Here is a 15,567-nt window from a genome sequence, read left to right on the forward strand (position 1 = left end):
AAAATCATGAGCCAGATCCGGGAATATCTCAGACCTAACCCAGACCTAACAGGTGTTATCCTTTGAAATAATTATCGAAACCAGGTATAATTGACTGCTACAGTGTGGTGCCACATTACTACGTGAATCAAGCCAGAAAAAACCCAGGATCTGGCCAACAAGTATGTGAAAAATGCAAAATCATGAGCCAGATCCAGGCATATCTCAGACTTACCCCAGACATAACCGGTGTTATCCCCTAAAATATTCATTGAAACAAGGTTTAATTGACTGCTTCAGTGTGGTGCCACACTACTTCGCGATTCATGCCAGAAAATACGCAGGATCTGACCAACAAGTATGCGAAAAAGGCAAAATCATGAGCCAGATGGCGGCATAACCGAGACCTAACACAGACCTCACCGGTGTTATCCTCTAAAATATTGATCGAAACCAGGTTCAATTGACTGCTTCAGTGTGGTGCCACATTACTACGTGAATCAAGCCAGAAAAAACCCAGGATCTGGCCAACAAGTATGTGAAAAAGGCATCATCATGAGCCAGATCCGGGAATATCTCAGACCTAACCCAGACCTAACCGGTGTTATCCTTTGAAATAATGATCGAAACCAGGTATAATTAACTGCTTCAGTGTGGTACCACATTACTACGTGATAAAAGTCAGAAAAAACCCAGGATCTGGCCAACAAGTATGCGAAAAAGGCAAAATCATGAGCCAGATGGCGTCATAACCGAGACCTAACACAGACCTCACCGGTGTTATCCTCTAAAATATTGATCGAAACCTGTTTAATTGAATGCTCCAGTGTGGTACGACATTGCTACGCGATTCAAACTAGAAAAAACCCAGGATCTGGCCATCAAGTGTGTGAAAAAGGCAAAATCATGAGCCAGATCCGGGCATATCTCAGACCTAACCCAGACCTAACCGGTGTTATCCTCTAAAATACTGAACGAAACCAGGTTTAATTGACTGCTTCAGTGTGGTGCCACATTACTACGTCATTCATGCCAGAAAAAACCCAGGATCTGGCCAACAAGTATGCGAAAAAGGCAAAATCATGAGCCAGATCCGGGAATATCTCAGACCTAACCCAGACCTAACAGGTGTTATCCTTTGAAATAATTATCGAAACCAGGTATAATTGACTGCTGCCGTGTGGTGCCACATTACTACGTGAATCAAGCCAGAAAAAACCCAGGATCTGGCCAACAAGTATGCGAAAAAGGCAAAATCATGAGCCAGATGCGGGCATAACCCCAGACCTAACACAGACCTCACCGGTGTTATCCTCTAATATATTGATCGAAACCAGGTTTAATTGACTGCTCCAGTGTGGTACGACATTAACACGCGATTCAAACCAAAAAAACTCAGGACCTGGCCAAGAAGTATGTGAAAAATGCAAAATCATGAGCCAGATCCGGGAATATCTCAGACCTAACCCAGACCTAACAGGTGTTATCCTTTGAAATAATTATCGAAACCAGGTATAATTGACTGCTACAGTGTGGCGCCACATTACTACGTGAATCAAGCCAGAAAAAACCCAGGATCTGGCCAACAAGTATGCGAAAAAGGCAAAATCATGAGCCAGATGCGGGCATAACCCCAGACCTAACACAGACCTCACCGGTGTTATCCTCTAATATATTGATCGAAACCAGGTTTAATTGACTGCTCCAGTGTGGTACGACATTAACACGCGATTCAAACCAGAAAAACTCAGGACCTGGCCAACAAATATGCGAAAAAGGCAAAATCATGAGCCAGCTCCGGGCATATCTCAGACTTTACCCAGACCTAACAGGTGTTATCCTCTAAACTATTGATCGAAACCAGGTTCAATTAACTGCTTCAGTGTGGTGCCACATTACTACGTGATTCATGCCAGAAAATACCCAGGATCTGACCAACAAGTATGCGAAAAAGGCAAAATCATGAGCCAGATGGCGGCATAACCGAGACCTTACACAGACCTCACCGGTGTTATCCTCTAATATATTGATCGAAACCAGGTTTAATTGACTGCTCCAGTGTGGAACCACATTACTACGCGATTCAAACCAGAAATACCCTGGACCTGGCCAACAAATATGCGAAAAAGGCAAAATCATGAGCCAGCTCCGGGCATATCTCAGCCTTAACCCAGACCTAACTGGTGTTATCCTCTAAAATATTGATAGAAAACAGGTTGAATAGACTGCTTCAGTGTGGTGCCACATTACTACGTGAATCAAGCCAGAAAAAACTCAGGATCTGGCCAACAAGTATGTGAAAAAGGCGTCATCATGAGCCAGATCCGGGAATATCTCAGACCTAACCCAGACCTAACCGGTGTTATCCTTTGAAATAATTATCGAGACCAGGTTCAATAGACTGCTTCAGTGTGGTGCCACATTACTACGTGAATCAAGCCAGAAAAAACCCAGGATCTGGCCAACAAGTGTGTGAAAAAGGCAAAATCATGAGCCAGATCCGGGCATATCTCAGACCTAACCCAGACCTAACCGGTGTTATCCTCTAAAATAATGAACGAAACCAGGTTTAATTGACTGCTTCAGTGTGGTGCCACATTACTACGTGATTCATGCCAGAAAAAACCCAGGATCTGGCGAACAAGTATGCGAAAGAGGCAAAATAATGAGCCAGCTGCGGGCATAACCCAGACCTAACACAGACCTCACCGGTTTTATCCTCTAAAATATTGATCGAAACCAGGTTCAATTGACTGCTTCAGTGTGGTGCCACATTACTACGTGAATCAAGCCAGAAAAAACCCAGGATCTGGCCAACAAGTATGTGAAAAATGCATCATCATGAGCCAGATCCGGGAATATCTCAGACCTAACCCAGACCTAACCGGTGTTATCCTTTGAAATAATGATCGAAACCAGGTATAATTAACTGCTTCAGTGTGGTACCACATTACTACGTGATACAAGCCAGAAAAAACCCAGGATCTGGCCAACAAGTATGCGAAAAAGGCAAAATCATGAGCCAGATGGCGTCATAACCGAGACCTAACACAGACCTCACCGGTGTTATCCTCTAAAATATTGATCGAATCCTGTTTAATTGATTGCTCCAGTGTGGTACGACATTGCTACGCGATTCAAACCAGAAAAAAACCCAGGATCTGGCCATCAAGTGTGTGAAAAAGGCAAAATCATGAGCCAGATCCGGGCATATCTCAGACCTAACCCAGACCTAACCGGTGTTATCCTCTAAACTAATGAACGAAACCAGGTTTAATTGACTGCTTCAGTGTGGTGCCACATTACTACGAGATTCATGCCAGAAAAAACCCAGGATCTGGCCAACAAGTATGCGGAAAAGGCAAAATCATGAGCCAGATGCGGGTATAACCCTGACCTAACACAGACCTCAGCGGTGTTATCCTCTAAAATATTGAACGAAACCAGGTTTAATTGACTGCTGCAGTGTGGTGCCACATTACTACGTGATTCATGCCAGAAAAAACCCAGGATCTGGCCAACAAGTATGCGAAAAAGGCAAAATCATGAGCCAGATGGCGTCATAACCGAGACATAACCCAGACCTAACCGGTGTTATCCTTTGAAGTAATGATCGAAACCAGTTATAATTGACTGCTTCAGTGTGGTACCACATTACTACGTGATACAAGCAAGAAAAAACCCAGGCTCAGGCCAACAAGTATGCGAAAAAGGCAAAATTATGAGCCTGATGCTGGCATAACCCACACCTCACACAGACCTCACCGGTGTTATCCTCTGAAATATTGATGGAAACCAGGTTTAATTGACTGCTTCACTGTGGTACCACATTACTACGTGATACAAGCCAGACAAAACCCAGGATCTGGCCAACAAGTGTATGAAAAAGGCAAAATCATGAGCCAGATCCGGGCATATCTCAGACTTAACACAGACCTAACCGGTGTTATCCTCTAAAATATTCATCGAAACCAAGTTTAATTGACTGCTTCAGTGTGGTGCCACATTCCTACGTGATTCATGCCAGAAAATACCCAGGATCTGACCAACAAGTATGCGAAAAAGGCAAAATCATGAGCCAGATGCGGGCATAACCCCAGACCTAACACAGACCTCACCGGTGTTATCCTCTAATATATTGATCGAAACCAGGTTCAATAGACTGCTTCAGTGTGGTGCCACATTACTACGTGAATCAAGCCAGAAAAAACCCAGGATCTGGCCAACAAGTATGTGAAAAAGGCATCATCATGAGCCAGATCCGGGATTATCTCAGACCTAACCCAGACCTAACCGGTGTTATCCTTTGAAGTAATGATCGAAACCAGTTATAATTGACTGCTTCAGTGTGGTGCCACATTACTACGTGAATCAAGCCAGAAAAAACCCAGGATCTGGCCAACAAGTATGCGAAAAAGGCAAAATCATGAGCCAGCTCCGGGCATATCTCAGACTTAACCCAGTCCTAACAGGTGTTATCCTCTAAACTATTGATCGAAACCAGGTTCAATTGACTGCTTCAGTGTGGTGCCACATTACCACGTAAATCAAGCCAGAAAAAACCCAGGATCTGGCCAACATGTATGTGAAAAAGGCATCATCATGAGCCAGATCCGGGAATATCTCAGACCTAACCCAGACCTAACCGTTGTTATCCTTTGAAATAATGATCGAGACCAGGTTCAATAGACTGCTTCAGTGTGGTGCCACATTACTACGTGATTCAGACCAGAAAAAACCCAGGATCTGGCCAACAAGTGTGTGAAAAAGGCAAAATCATGAGCCAGATCCGGGCATATCTCTGACCTAACCCGGACCTAACCGGTGTTATCCTCTAAAATAATGAACGAAACCAGGTTTAATTGACTGCTTCAGTGTGGTGCCACATTACTACGTGATTCATGCCAGAAAAAACCCAGGATCTGGCGAACAAGTATGCGAAAGAGGCAAAATAATAAGCCAGCTGCGGGCATAACCCAGACCTAACACAGACCTCACCGGATTTATCCTCTAAAATATTGATCGAAACCAGGTTCAATTGACTGCTTCAGTGTGGTGCCACATTACTACGTGAATCAAGCCAGAAAAAACCCAGGATCTGGCCAACAAGTATGTGAAAAAGGCATCATCATGAGCCAGATCCGGGAATATCTGAGACCTAACCCAGACCTAACCCGTGTTATCCTTTGAAATAATGATCGAAACCAGGTATAATTAACTGCTTCATTGTGGTACAGTATTACTACGTGATACAAGCCAGAAAAAACCCAGGATCTGGCCAACAAGTATGCGAAAAAGGGAAAATCACGAGCCAGATGGCGTCATAACCGAGACCTAACACAGACCTCACCGGTGTTATCCTCTAAAATATTGATCGAATCCTGTTTAATTGAATGCTCCAGTGTGGTACGACATTGCTACCCGATTCAAACCAGAAAAAACCCAGGATCTGGCCATCAAGTGTGTGAAAAAGGCAAAATCATGAGCCAGATCCGGGCATATCTCAGACTTAACCCAGACCTAACCGGTGTTATCCTCTAAAATAATGAACGAAACCAGGTTTAATTGACTGCTTCAGTGTGGTGCCACATTACTACGTGATTCATGCCAGAAAAAACCCAGGATCTGGCCAACAAGTATGCGGAAAAGGCAAAATCATGAGCCAGATGCGGGTATAACCCAGACCTAACACAGACCTCAGCTGTGTTATCCTCTAAAATATTGATTGAAACCAGGTTTAATTGACTGCTTCACTGTGGTACCACATTACTACGTGATACAAGCCAGACAAAACCCAGGATCTGGCCAACAAGTGGGGGGAAAAGGCAAAATCATGAGCCAGATCCGGGCATATCTCAGACCTAACCCAGACCTAACCTGTGTTATCCTCTAAGATAATGAACGAAACCAGGTTTAATTGACTGCTGCAGTGTGGTGCCACATTACTACGTGATTCATGCCGGAAAAACCCAGGATCTGGCCGACAACTATGCGATGAAGGCAGAATCGTGAGCGAGATGCGGGCATAACCCAGACCTAACCGGTGTTATCCTTTGAAATAATGATCGAGACCAGGTTCAATAGACTGCTTCAGTGTGGTGCCACATTACCACGTGAATCAAGCCAGAAAAAACCCAGGATCTGGCCAACAAGTATGTGAAAAAGGCATCATCATGAGCCAGATCCGGGATTATCTCAGACCTTACCCAGTCCTAACCGGTGTTATCCTTTGAAGTAATGATCGAAACCAGTTATAATTGACTGCTTCAGTGTGGTACCACATTACTACGTGATACAAGCCAGAAAAAACCCAGGATCTGGCCAACAACCATGCGATGAATGCAAAATCATGAGCGAGATTGGGGCATAACCCAGACCTCACCCAGCCATAACTCTTGTTATCCCCTAAAATATTTTACGAAACCAGGTTCAATTGACTGCTTCAGTGTGCTACCCCATTACTACGTGATTCAAGCCAGAAAAAACCCAGGATCTGGCCAACAAGTATGGGAAAAAGGCATCATCATGAGCCAGATCCGGTAATATCTCAGACCTAACCCAGACCTAACCGGTGTTATCCTTTGAAGTAGTGATCGAAACCAGGTATAATTGACTGCTTCAGTGTGGTGCCACATTACTACATGATTCAAAATCGAAAAACCCAGGCTCTGGCCAACAAGTATGTGAAGAAGGCAAAATTATGAGCCTGATGCCGCATAACCCACACCTCACACAGACCTCACCGCTGTTATCCTCTAAAATATTGATCGAAACCAGGTTTAATTGGCTGCTTCAGTATGGTACCACATAACTACGTGATTCAAGCCAGAAAAAACCCAGGATCTGGCCAACAAGTATGTGAAAAAGGCATCACCATGTGCCAGATCCGGGCATATGTCAGACCTAACCCAGACCTAACCGGTGTTATCCCCTAAAATATTCATCGAAACCAGGTTTAATTGACTGCTTCAGTGTGGTGCCACATTACTACGTGATTCATGCCAGAAAATACCCAGGATCTGACCAACAAGTATGCAAAAAAGGCAAAATCATGAGCCAGCTCCGGGCATATCTCAGACTTAACCCAGACCTAACTGGTGTTATCCTTTGAAATAATGATCGAGACCAGGTTTAATTGACTGCTTCAGTGTGGTACCACATTACTACGTGATTCAAAATCGAAAAACCCAGGCTCTGGCCAACAAGTATGTGAAAAAGGCAAAATTATGAGCTTGATGCCGCATAACCCACACCTCACACAGACCTCACCGGTGTTATCCTCTAAAACATTGATCGAAACCAGGTTTAATTGACTGCTTCAGTATGGTACCACATAACTACGTGATTCAAGCCAGAAAAAACCCAGGATCTGGCCAACAAGTATGTGAAAAGGGCATCACCATGTGCCAGATCCGGGCATATCTCAGACATAACCCAGACCTAACCGGTGTTATCCTTTAAAATAATGATCGAAACCAGGTATAATTGACTGCTTCAGTGTGGTACCACATTACTACGTGATTCAGGCCAGAAAAAACCCAGCATCTGGCCAACAAGTATGCGAAAATTGCAAAATCATGAGCCAGAAGCGGGTATAACCCAGACCTAACACAGACCTCACCGGTGTTATCCTCTAATATATTGATCGAAACCAGGTTTAATTGACTGCTGCCGTGTGGTGCCACATTACTACGTGATTCATGCCAGAAAAAAACCCAGGATCTGGCCGACAAGTATGTGAAAAGGGCATCACCATGTGCCAGATCCGGGCATATCTCAGACATAACCCAGACCTAACCGGTGTTATCCTTTAAAATAATGATCGAAACCAGGTATAATTGACTGCTTCAGTGTGGTACCACATTACTACGTGATTCAGGCCAGAAAAAACCCAGCATCTGGCCAACAAGTATGCGAAAATTGCAAAATCATGAGCCAGAAGCGGGTATAACCCAGACCTAACACAGACCTCACCGGTGTTATCCTCTAATATATTGATCGAAACCAGGTTTAATTGACTGCTGCCGTGTGGTGCCACATTACTACGTGATTCATGCCAGAAAAAAACCCAGGATCTGGCCGACAACTATGCGAAAAAGGCAAAATCATGAGCCAGATGCGGGCATAACCCAGACCTAACACAGACCGCACCGGTGATATCGTCTATAATCTTGATCGAAACCAGGTTTAATTGACTGCTGCAGTGTGGTGCCACATTACTACGTGATACATGGCAGAAAATACCCAGGATCTGACCATCAAGTATGCGAAAAAGGCATCATCATGAGCCAGATCCGGGAATATCTCAGACCTAACCCAGACCTAACCGGTGTTATCCTTTGAAATAATGATCGAAACCAGGTATAATTGACTGCTTCAGTGTGGTACCACATTACTACGTGATACAAGCCAGAAAAAACCCAGGATCTGGCCAACAAGTATGCGAAAAAGGCAAAATAATGAGCCTGCTGCGGGCATAACCCAGACCTAACACAGACCGCACCGGTGATATCGTCTATAATCTTGATCGAAACCAGGTTTAATTGACTGCTGCAGTGTGGTGCCACATTACTACGTGATACATGGCAGAAAAAACCCAGGATCTGGCCAACAAGTATGTGGAAAAGGCATCATCATGAGCCAGATCCGGGCATATCTCAGACATAACCCAGACCTAACTGGTGTTATCCTCTAAAATATTGATCCAAACCAGGCTTAATTGACTGTTTCACTGTTGTACCACATTACTAGGTGGTTCTAACCAGAGAAACCAAGGATCCGCCCAACAAATATGCGAAAAAGGCAAAATCATGAGCCAGATCCGGGCATATCTCAGACATAACCCAGACCTAACCGGTGTTATCCTCTAAAATAATGATCGAAACCAGGTATAATTGATTGCTTCAGTGTGGTACCACATTACTACGTGATTCAGGCCAGAAAAAACCCAGGATCTGGCCAACAACTATGCGAAAAAGGCAAAATCATGAGCCAGATGCGGGTATAACCCAGACATAACCCAGACCTAACCGGTGTTATCCTTTAAAATAATGATCGAAACCAGGTATAATTGATTGCTTCAGTGTGGTACCACATTACTACGTGATTCATGCCAGAAAAAAACCCAGGATCTGGCCGACAACTATGCGAAAAAGGCAAAATCATGAGCCAGATGCGGGCATAACCCAGACCTAACACAGACCGCACCGGTGATATCGTCTATAATCTTGATCGAAACCAGGTTTAATTGACTGCTGCAGTGTGGTGCCACATTACTACGTGATACATGGCAGAAAATACCCAGGATCTGACCATCAAGTATGCGAAAAAGGCATCATCATGAGCCAGATCCGGGAATATCTCAGACCTAACCCAGACCTAACCGGTGTTATCCTTTGAAATAATGATCGAAACCAGGTATAATTGACTGCTTCAGTGTGGTACCACATTACTACGTGATACAAGCCAGAAAAAACCCAGGATCTGGCCAACAAGTATGCGAAAAAGGCAAAATAATGAGCCTGCTGCGGGCATAACCCAGACCTAACACAGACCGCACCGGTGATATCGTCTATAATCTTGATCGCAACCAGGTTTAATTGACTGCTGCAGTGTGTTGCCACATTACTACGTGATACATGGCAGAAAAAACCCAGGATCTGGCCAACAAGTATGTGAAAAAGGCATCATCATGAGCCAGATCCGGGCATATCTCAGACATAACCCAGACCTAACCGGTGTTATCCTCTAAAATATTGATCGAAACCAGGTTTAATTGACTGTTTCACTGTTGTACCACATTACTAGGTGGTTCTAACCAGAGAAACCAAGGATCCGCCCAACAAATATGCGAAAAAGGCAAAATCATGAGCCAGATCCGGGCATATCTCAGACATAACCCAGACCTAACCGGTGTTATCCTCTAAAATAATGATCGAAACCAGGTATAATTGATTGCTTCAGTGTGGTACCACATTACTACGTGATTCAGGCCAGAAAAAACCCAGGATCTGGCCAACAAGTATGCGAAAAAGGCAAAATCATGAGCCAGATGCGGGTATAACCCAGACCTAACACAGACCTCACCGGTGTTAACCTCTAAAATATTGATCGAAACCAGGTTTAATAGACTGCTGCAGTGTGGTGCCACATTACTACGTGATTCATGCCAGAAAAAACCAAGGATCTGGCCGACAACAATGCGATGAAGGCAGAATCGTGAGCGAGATGCGGACATATCCCAGACCTCACCCAGACCTAACCCGTGTTATCCTATAAAATATTCAACGAATCCAGGTTTAATTGACTGCTTCAGTATGGTACCACATAACTACGTGATTCAAGCCAGAAAAAACCCGGGATCTGGGCAACAACTATGCGATGAAGGCAAAATCATGAGCCAGATCCGGGCATATCTCAGACTTAACCCAGACCTAACCCGTGTTATCCTCTAAAATATTGATCGAAACCAGGTTTAATTGACTGTTTCACTGTGGTGCCACATTACTACGTGATACATGCCAGAAAAAACCCAGGATCTGGGCAACAACTATGCGATGAAGGCAGAATCATGAGCCAGATGGCGGCATAACCGGGACCTAACACAGACCTCACCGGTGTTATCCTCTAAAATATTGATCGAATCCTGTTTAATTGAATGCTTCAGTGTGGTACCACATTACTACCCGATTTAAGCCAGAAAAAACCCAGGATCTGGCCAACAAGTATGCGAAAAAGGCAAAATCGTGAGCCAGGTGCGGGCATAACCCAGACCTAACACAGACCTAACCGGTGTTATCCTTTGAAATATTGATCGAAACCAGGTTTAATAGACTGCTGCAGTGTGGTGCCACATTACTACGTGATTCATGCCAGAAAAAACCAAGGATCTGGCCGACAACAATGCGATGAAGGCAGAATCGTGAGCGAGATGCGGACATATCCCAGACCTCACCCAGACCTAACCCGTGTTATCCTTTAAAATATTCATCGAAACCAGGTTTAATTGACTGCTTCAGTATGGTACCACATAACTACGTGATTCAAGCCAGAAAAAACCCAGGATCTGGGCAACAACTATGCGATGAAGGCAAAATCATGAGCCAGATCCGGGCATATCTCAGACTTAACCCAGACCTAACCCGTGTTATCCTCTAAAATATTGATCGAAACCAGGTTTAATTGACTGTTTCACTGTGGTGCCACATTACTACGTGATACATGCCAGAAAAAACCCAGGATCTGGGCAACAACTATGCGATGAAGGCAGAATCATGAGCCAGATGGCGGCATAACCGGGACCTAACACAGACCTCACCGGTGTTATCCTCTAAAATATTGATCGAATCCTGTTTAATTGAATGCTTCAGTGTGGTACCACATTACTACCCGATTTAAGCCAGAAAAAACCCAGGATCTGGCCAACAAGTATGCGAAAAAGGCAAAATCGTGAGCCAGGTGCGGGCATAACCCAGACCTAACACAGACCTAACCGGTGTTATCCTTTGAAATAATGATCGAAACCAGGTATAATTGACTGCTTCAGTGTGGTACCACATTACTACGTGATACAAGCCAGAAAAAACCCAGGATCTGGCCAACAACCATGCGATGAATGCAAAATCATGAGCGAGATGGGGGCATAACCCAGACCTCACCCAGCCATAACTCTTGTTATCCCCTAAAATATTTTACGAAACCAGGTTCAATTGACTGCTTCAGTGTGGTGCCACATTACTACGTGATTCATGCCTGAATAAACCCAGGATCTGGCCAACAAGTATGCGAAAAAGGTAAAATCATGAGCCAGCTGCGGGCATAACCCAGACCCAACACAGACCTCACCGGTGTTATCCTCTAAAATATTGAACGAAACCAGGTTTAATTGACTGCTTCAGTGTGGTGCCACATTACTACGTGATTCAAACCAGAAGAAACCCAGGATCTGGCGAACAAGTGTGCGAAAAAGGCAAAATCATGAGCCAGATGCGGGCATAACCCTGACCCAACACAGACCTCACCGGTGTTATCCTCTAAAATATTGATCGAAACAAGGTTTAATTGACTGTTTCGCTGTGGTACCGCATTACTACGTGATTCTAACCAGAAAAACCCAGGATCTGGCCAACAAGTATGTTGAAAGGCAGAATCATGAGCGAGATGCGGGCATAAACCAGACCTCAACCAGATCTAACCCGTGTTATCCACTAAAATATTGAACGAAACCAGGTTTCATTGACTGCCTCAGTGTGGTACCACATTACTACATGATTCAAACCAGAGAACCCCCGGATATGGCCAACAAATATGCGAAAAAGGCAAAATCATGAGCCAGATGCGGGCATAACCCAGACCCAACACAGACCTCACTGGTGTTATCCTCTAAAATAATGATCGAAACCAGGTTTAATTGACTGCTTCAGTGTGGTACCACATTACTACGTGATTCAAACCAGAATCACCGAGGGTCTGGCCAACAAGTATGTGAAAAAGGCAAAATCATGAGCCTGATCCGGGCATATCTCAGACTTAACCCGGACCTAACCGGTGTTATCCTGTAAAATATTCATCGAAACCAGGTTTAATTGACTGATTCAGTGTGGTACCACAATACTACGTGATTCAAGCCAGAAAAAACACAGGATCTGGCCAACAAGTATGCGATGAAGGCAGACTCATGAGCGAGATGCGGGCATAACCCAGACCTCACCCAGACCTAACCGGTGTTATCCTCTCAAATATTGACCGAAACGAGGTTTAATTGACTGTTGCAGTGTGGTACCACATTACATCGTGATTCTAACCAGAACAAGCTTAGGACCTGGCCATCACATATGCAAAAAGGCAAGAGAATGAGCCAGATGCGGGCATAACCCAGACCTAACCCGTACATAACCGCTGTAATCCTCTGAAGCATTCACTGAAAACAGATTTAATTGACTGTGACAGTGTGGTACCACATTATTATATGATTCTAATCAGAACAAACCCAGGATCTGGGCAACGAGTATGCGAAAAATTCAAAAGTATACGCCTGATGCCGGCGTAACCAGGACCTTTTTTTTTTTTTTTTTGTACGTGGGGAAATCCTCATGGACACCCGCGGGCCCACTCAAAGGGGCGGGCCGTCGGGTAGTGTCGGACTCTTACCGACTAAAACCCCACGGTGACCATCCTCAGACGCCTGGCGAGGGACCGGGAACTCTAGTGAGACATCACAGAGTCCCCCGCCGCGTCGTGCCTTTTCAGGCCCCTCCCGGTGGGAGGCACTCCTCCCACCGCATTCCCACTCAACCGCAGGCGCCTGGTCACCAGCGCCCACGGCCCCGTGACATAGGACTAAGCCGCCGACTGGGTGGCCACGTTGGCCGCTGGATTCATCCGCAGCCAACGGGCCAACCTGCAGCCTTAGGTAACACCCGCGGCAAATATCCCATGCCCCGGGCCTCTCACACACACACTCACCCACGCAAAGCATTAGTACCGGTGTTTGGTCCGCGGGAGCTTTCGCTCCAACCTCCGGGATTACATGCGAGGATGTGGTCACCAGCCTCCACAGGTTGGTGACCCCATCCCCGCACCCCATCCCAGCGGCTACCCCTATCCGCCACCTGGGGACGCGCCACGTAGAGGTTCACCTCCCCTGCCGCCTGGACAACCAAACGGGTGCGTGGGGCGTAACCAGGACCTAACCCGGACCTAACCGGTGCTATCCTCTAAGATATTGACCGTAACCAGGTTTAATTGACAGTTACAGTATGGTACCACATTACTACATGATTCTAACCAGAACAAACTCACGACCTGTCCAACAAGTATGCGAAAAAGTCAAAAGTATGTGCCGGATCCAGTCATAACCCAGGCATAACCCAGACCTAAGATGTGTAATCCTCAAAAACATTGACCGAAACCAGGTTTAATTAACTGTTACAGTGTGGTACCACATAACTACATGATTCTAACCAGATCAAAGCCAGGATCTGGCCAACAAGTATGCAAAAAGGCAAAGGTGTGTGCCAAATGCGGGCATAACCCAGACCTTTTTTTTCTTTTTTTTTTACGTGGGGAAATCCTCATGGACACCCCGAGGTCCTTAAGTAGGGGAGGGCCTCAGAGTAGTTCCGGACTCCTACCTGCTAAAACCCCACGGTGACCGTCCTGGGGCGCCGCGGCTGGGGACCGGGAACTCTAGTGAGACATCACAGAGTCCCCCGCCTTGCCTTACCTATCGAGGCTCATCCCGGGGGGATCGGCAACGTGCCCCTCCCCCCCTGATTTCTCCGCCGCAGACGCCAGGTCACCCGACGCCCGCGGCCCCGGGGCTGCCTTCGGTTCTCGGGCCCCTATTACCGAGCACCTGCAGCCTCCACCGGCGGCCCGTCCATCCCCCGGCCATCGACGTGGTGGCCGGAGATGAAATTTGACGGGCCGCCTACCTCTTCAGAAGCTATTGGTGGGGGCCAGGAGGCGAAGGTCGCCTCGCCCTAGCCCCTCTCCGAGCCCTTCCTCTCCGAGCGGGATGCGCGGCCTGCTCGCGCGCCCGCTCGGCGGCCTCCTTCTGTGACATAGCTACCTCACAGAAGGAGGCCACCACTTGCCATGTCCTCTCGCTGGCCACCATCTTGCCAACTACTGTGGCCAGCGAGAGGTTCCTCCCTACTTCCTGTTGCAGGACACGGCGCTCATCTGCCCACGCTGGGCAGGCTGCCAGCGTGTGCTGCGCCGTGTCCTGTGCGTCCCCACAGTGGTGGCACACCGCCGTCGCCTCCTTCCCGATTCGACACAGGTATTCACCAAAGCAACCATGCCCGGTGAGCACCTGTGTTATCCTGTAGGACAGCCTACCCGGTTTGTCCTGCCACTCTTGCCAATGTGGCAGGACTGCACCAACGGACCGTTGTGTGGCTCCACCAGTCTGAATGAGTTGGTGAAACCACATAAACAAAACGGTCCGTTGGGCATGGCGCCTCGTCGCTTCGACCGCTTGCTTCCTCTCCTGTGGCGGCCTCCCAGCCTCCTGAAGCTCCCTGGAATGCCGGAAAACCAATTGGTTTCTCCAGGCTAGGAGCTCCAGGGGCGGGAGACACACCAGGGTAATCGCCGCCTCGTGGGAGATGGTGCGATACCCTCTTACCACCCGGATTGCCAGCCGACGGTCGACGCAGCGCAGCATCTCCGTACTGCGCCGGCTGGCATCCAGTTGCGGGGCCCAGATTGGGGCCCCGTAGAGTGCAATTGAACGCACCACCTCCACATAGAGGCGGCGGACTCCAACATCAGGCCCCCCGATATTCGGAAGAAGAAGGCCTAACGCGGCTGCCGCCTTCTCCACACGGGGGGCCAAGCGGTCGAAATGCTCGACGAAGCGCCACCGGCTGTCGAGGATCAGGCCCAGATACTTCATATGGGCCTTCACCTCGACGTAGGCTGTCCCAACTTGGATCCGCAGGCCGGCCGGCGGCACCCCACGGGGGCCAAGTTTCTGAAAATACATGGCCTCCGTTTTCTTGGGTGCCACTTCTAGACCCAGCCTGCGGATTTCTGCGACGACGGTGGCCACCGCCACCTCCGCGGCGCACGCTGTCCCTC

This window comes from Colletes latitarsis, chromosome 2 (genome assembly GCF_051014445.1).
Source record: "Colletes latitarsis isolate SP2378_abdomen chromosome 2, iyColLati1, whole genome shotgun sequence".
NCBI classification, from domain to species: domain Eukaryota; kingdom Metazoa; phylum Arthropoda; class Insecta; order Hymenoptera; family Colletidae; genus Colletes; species Colletes latitarsis.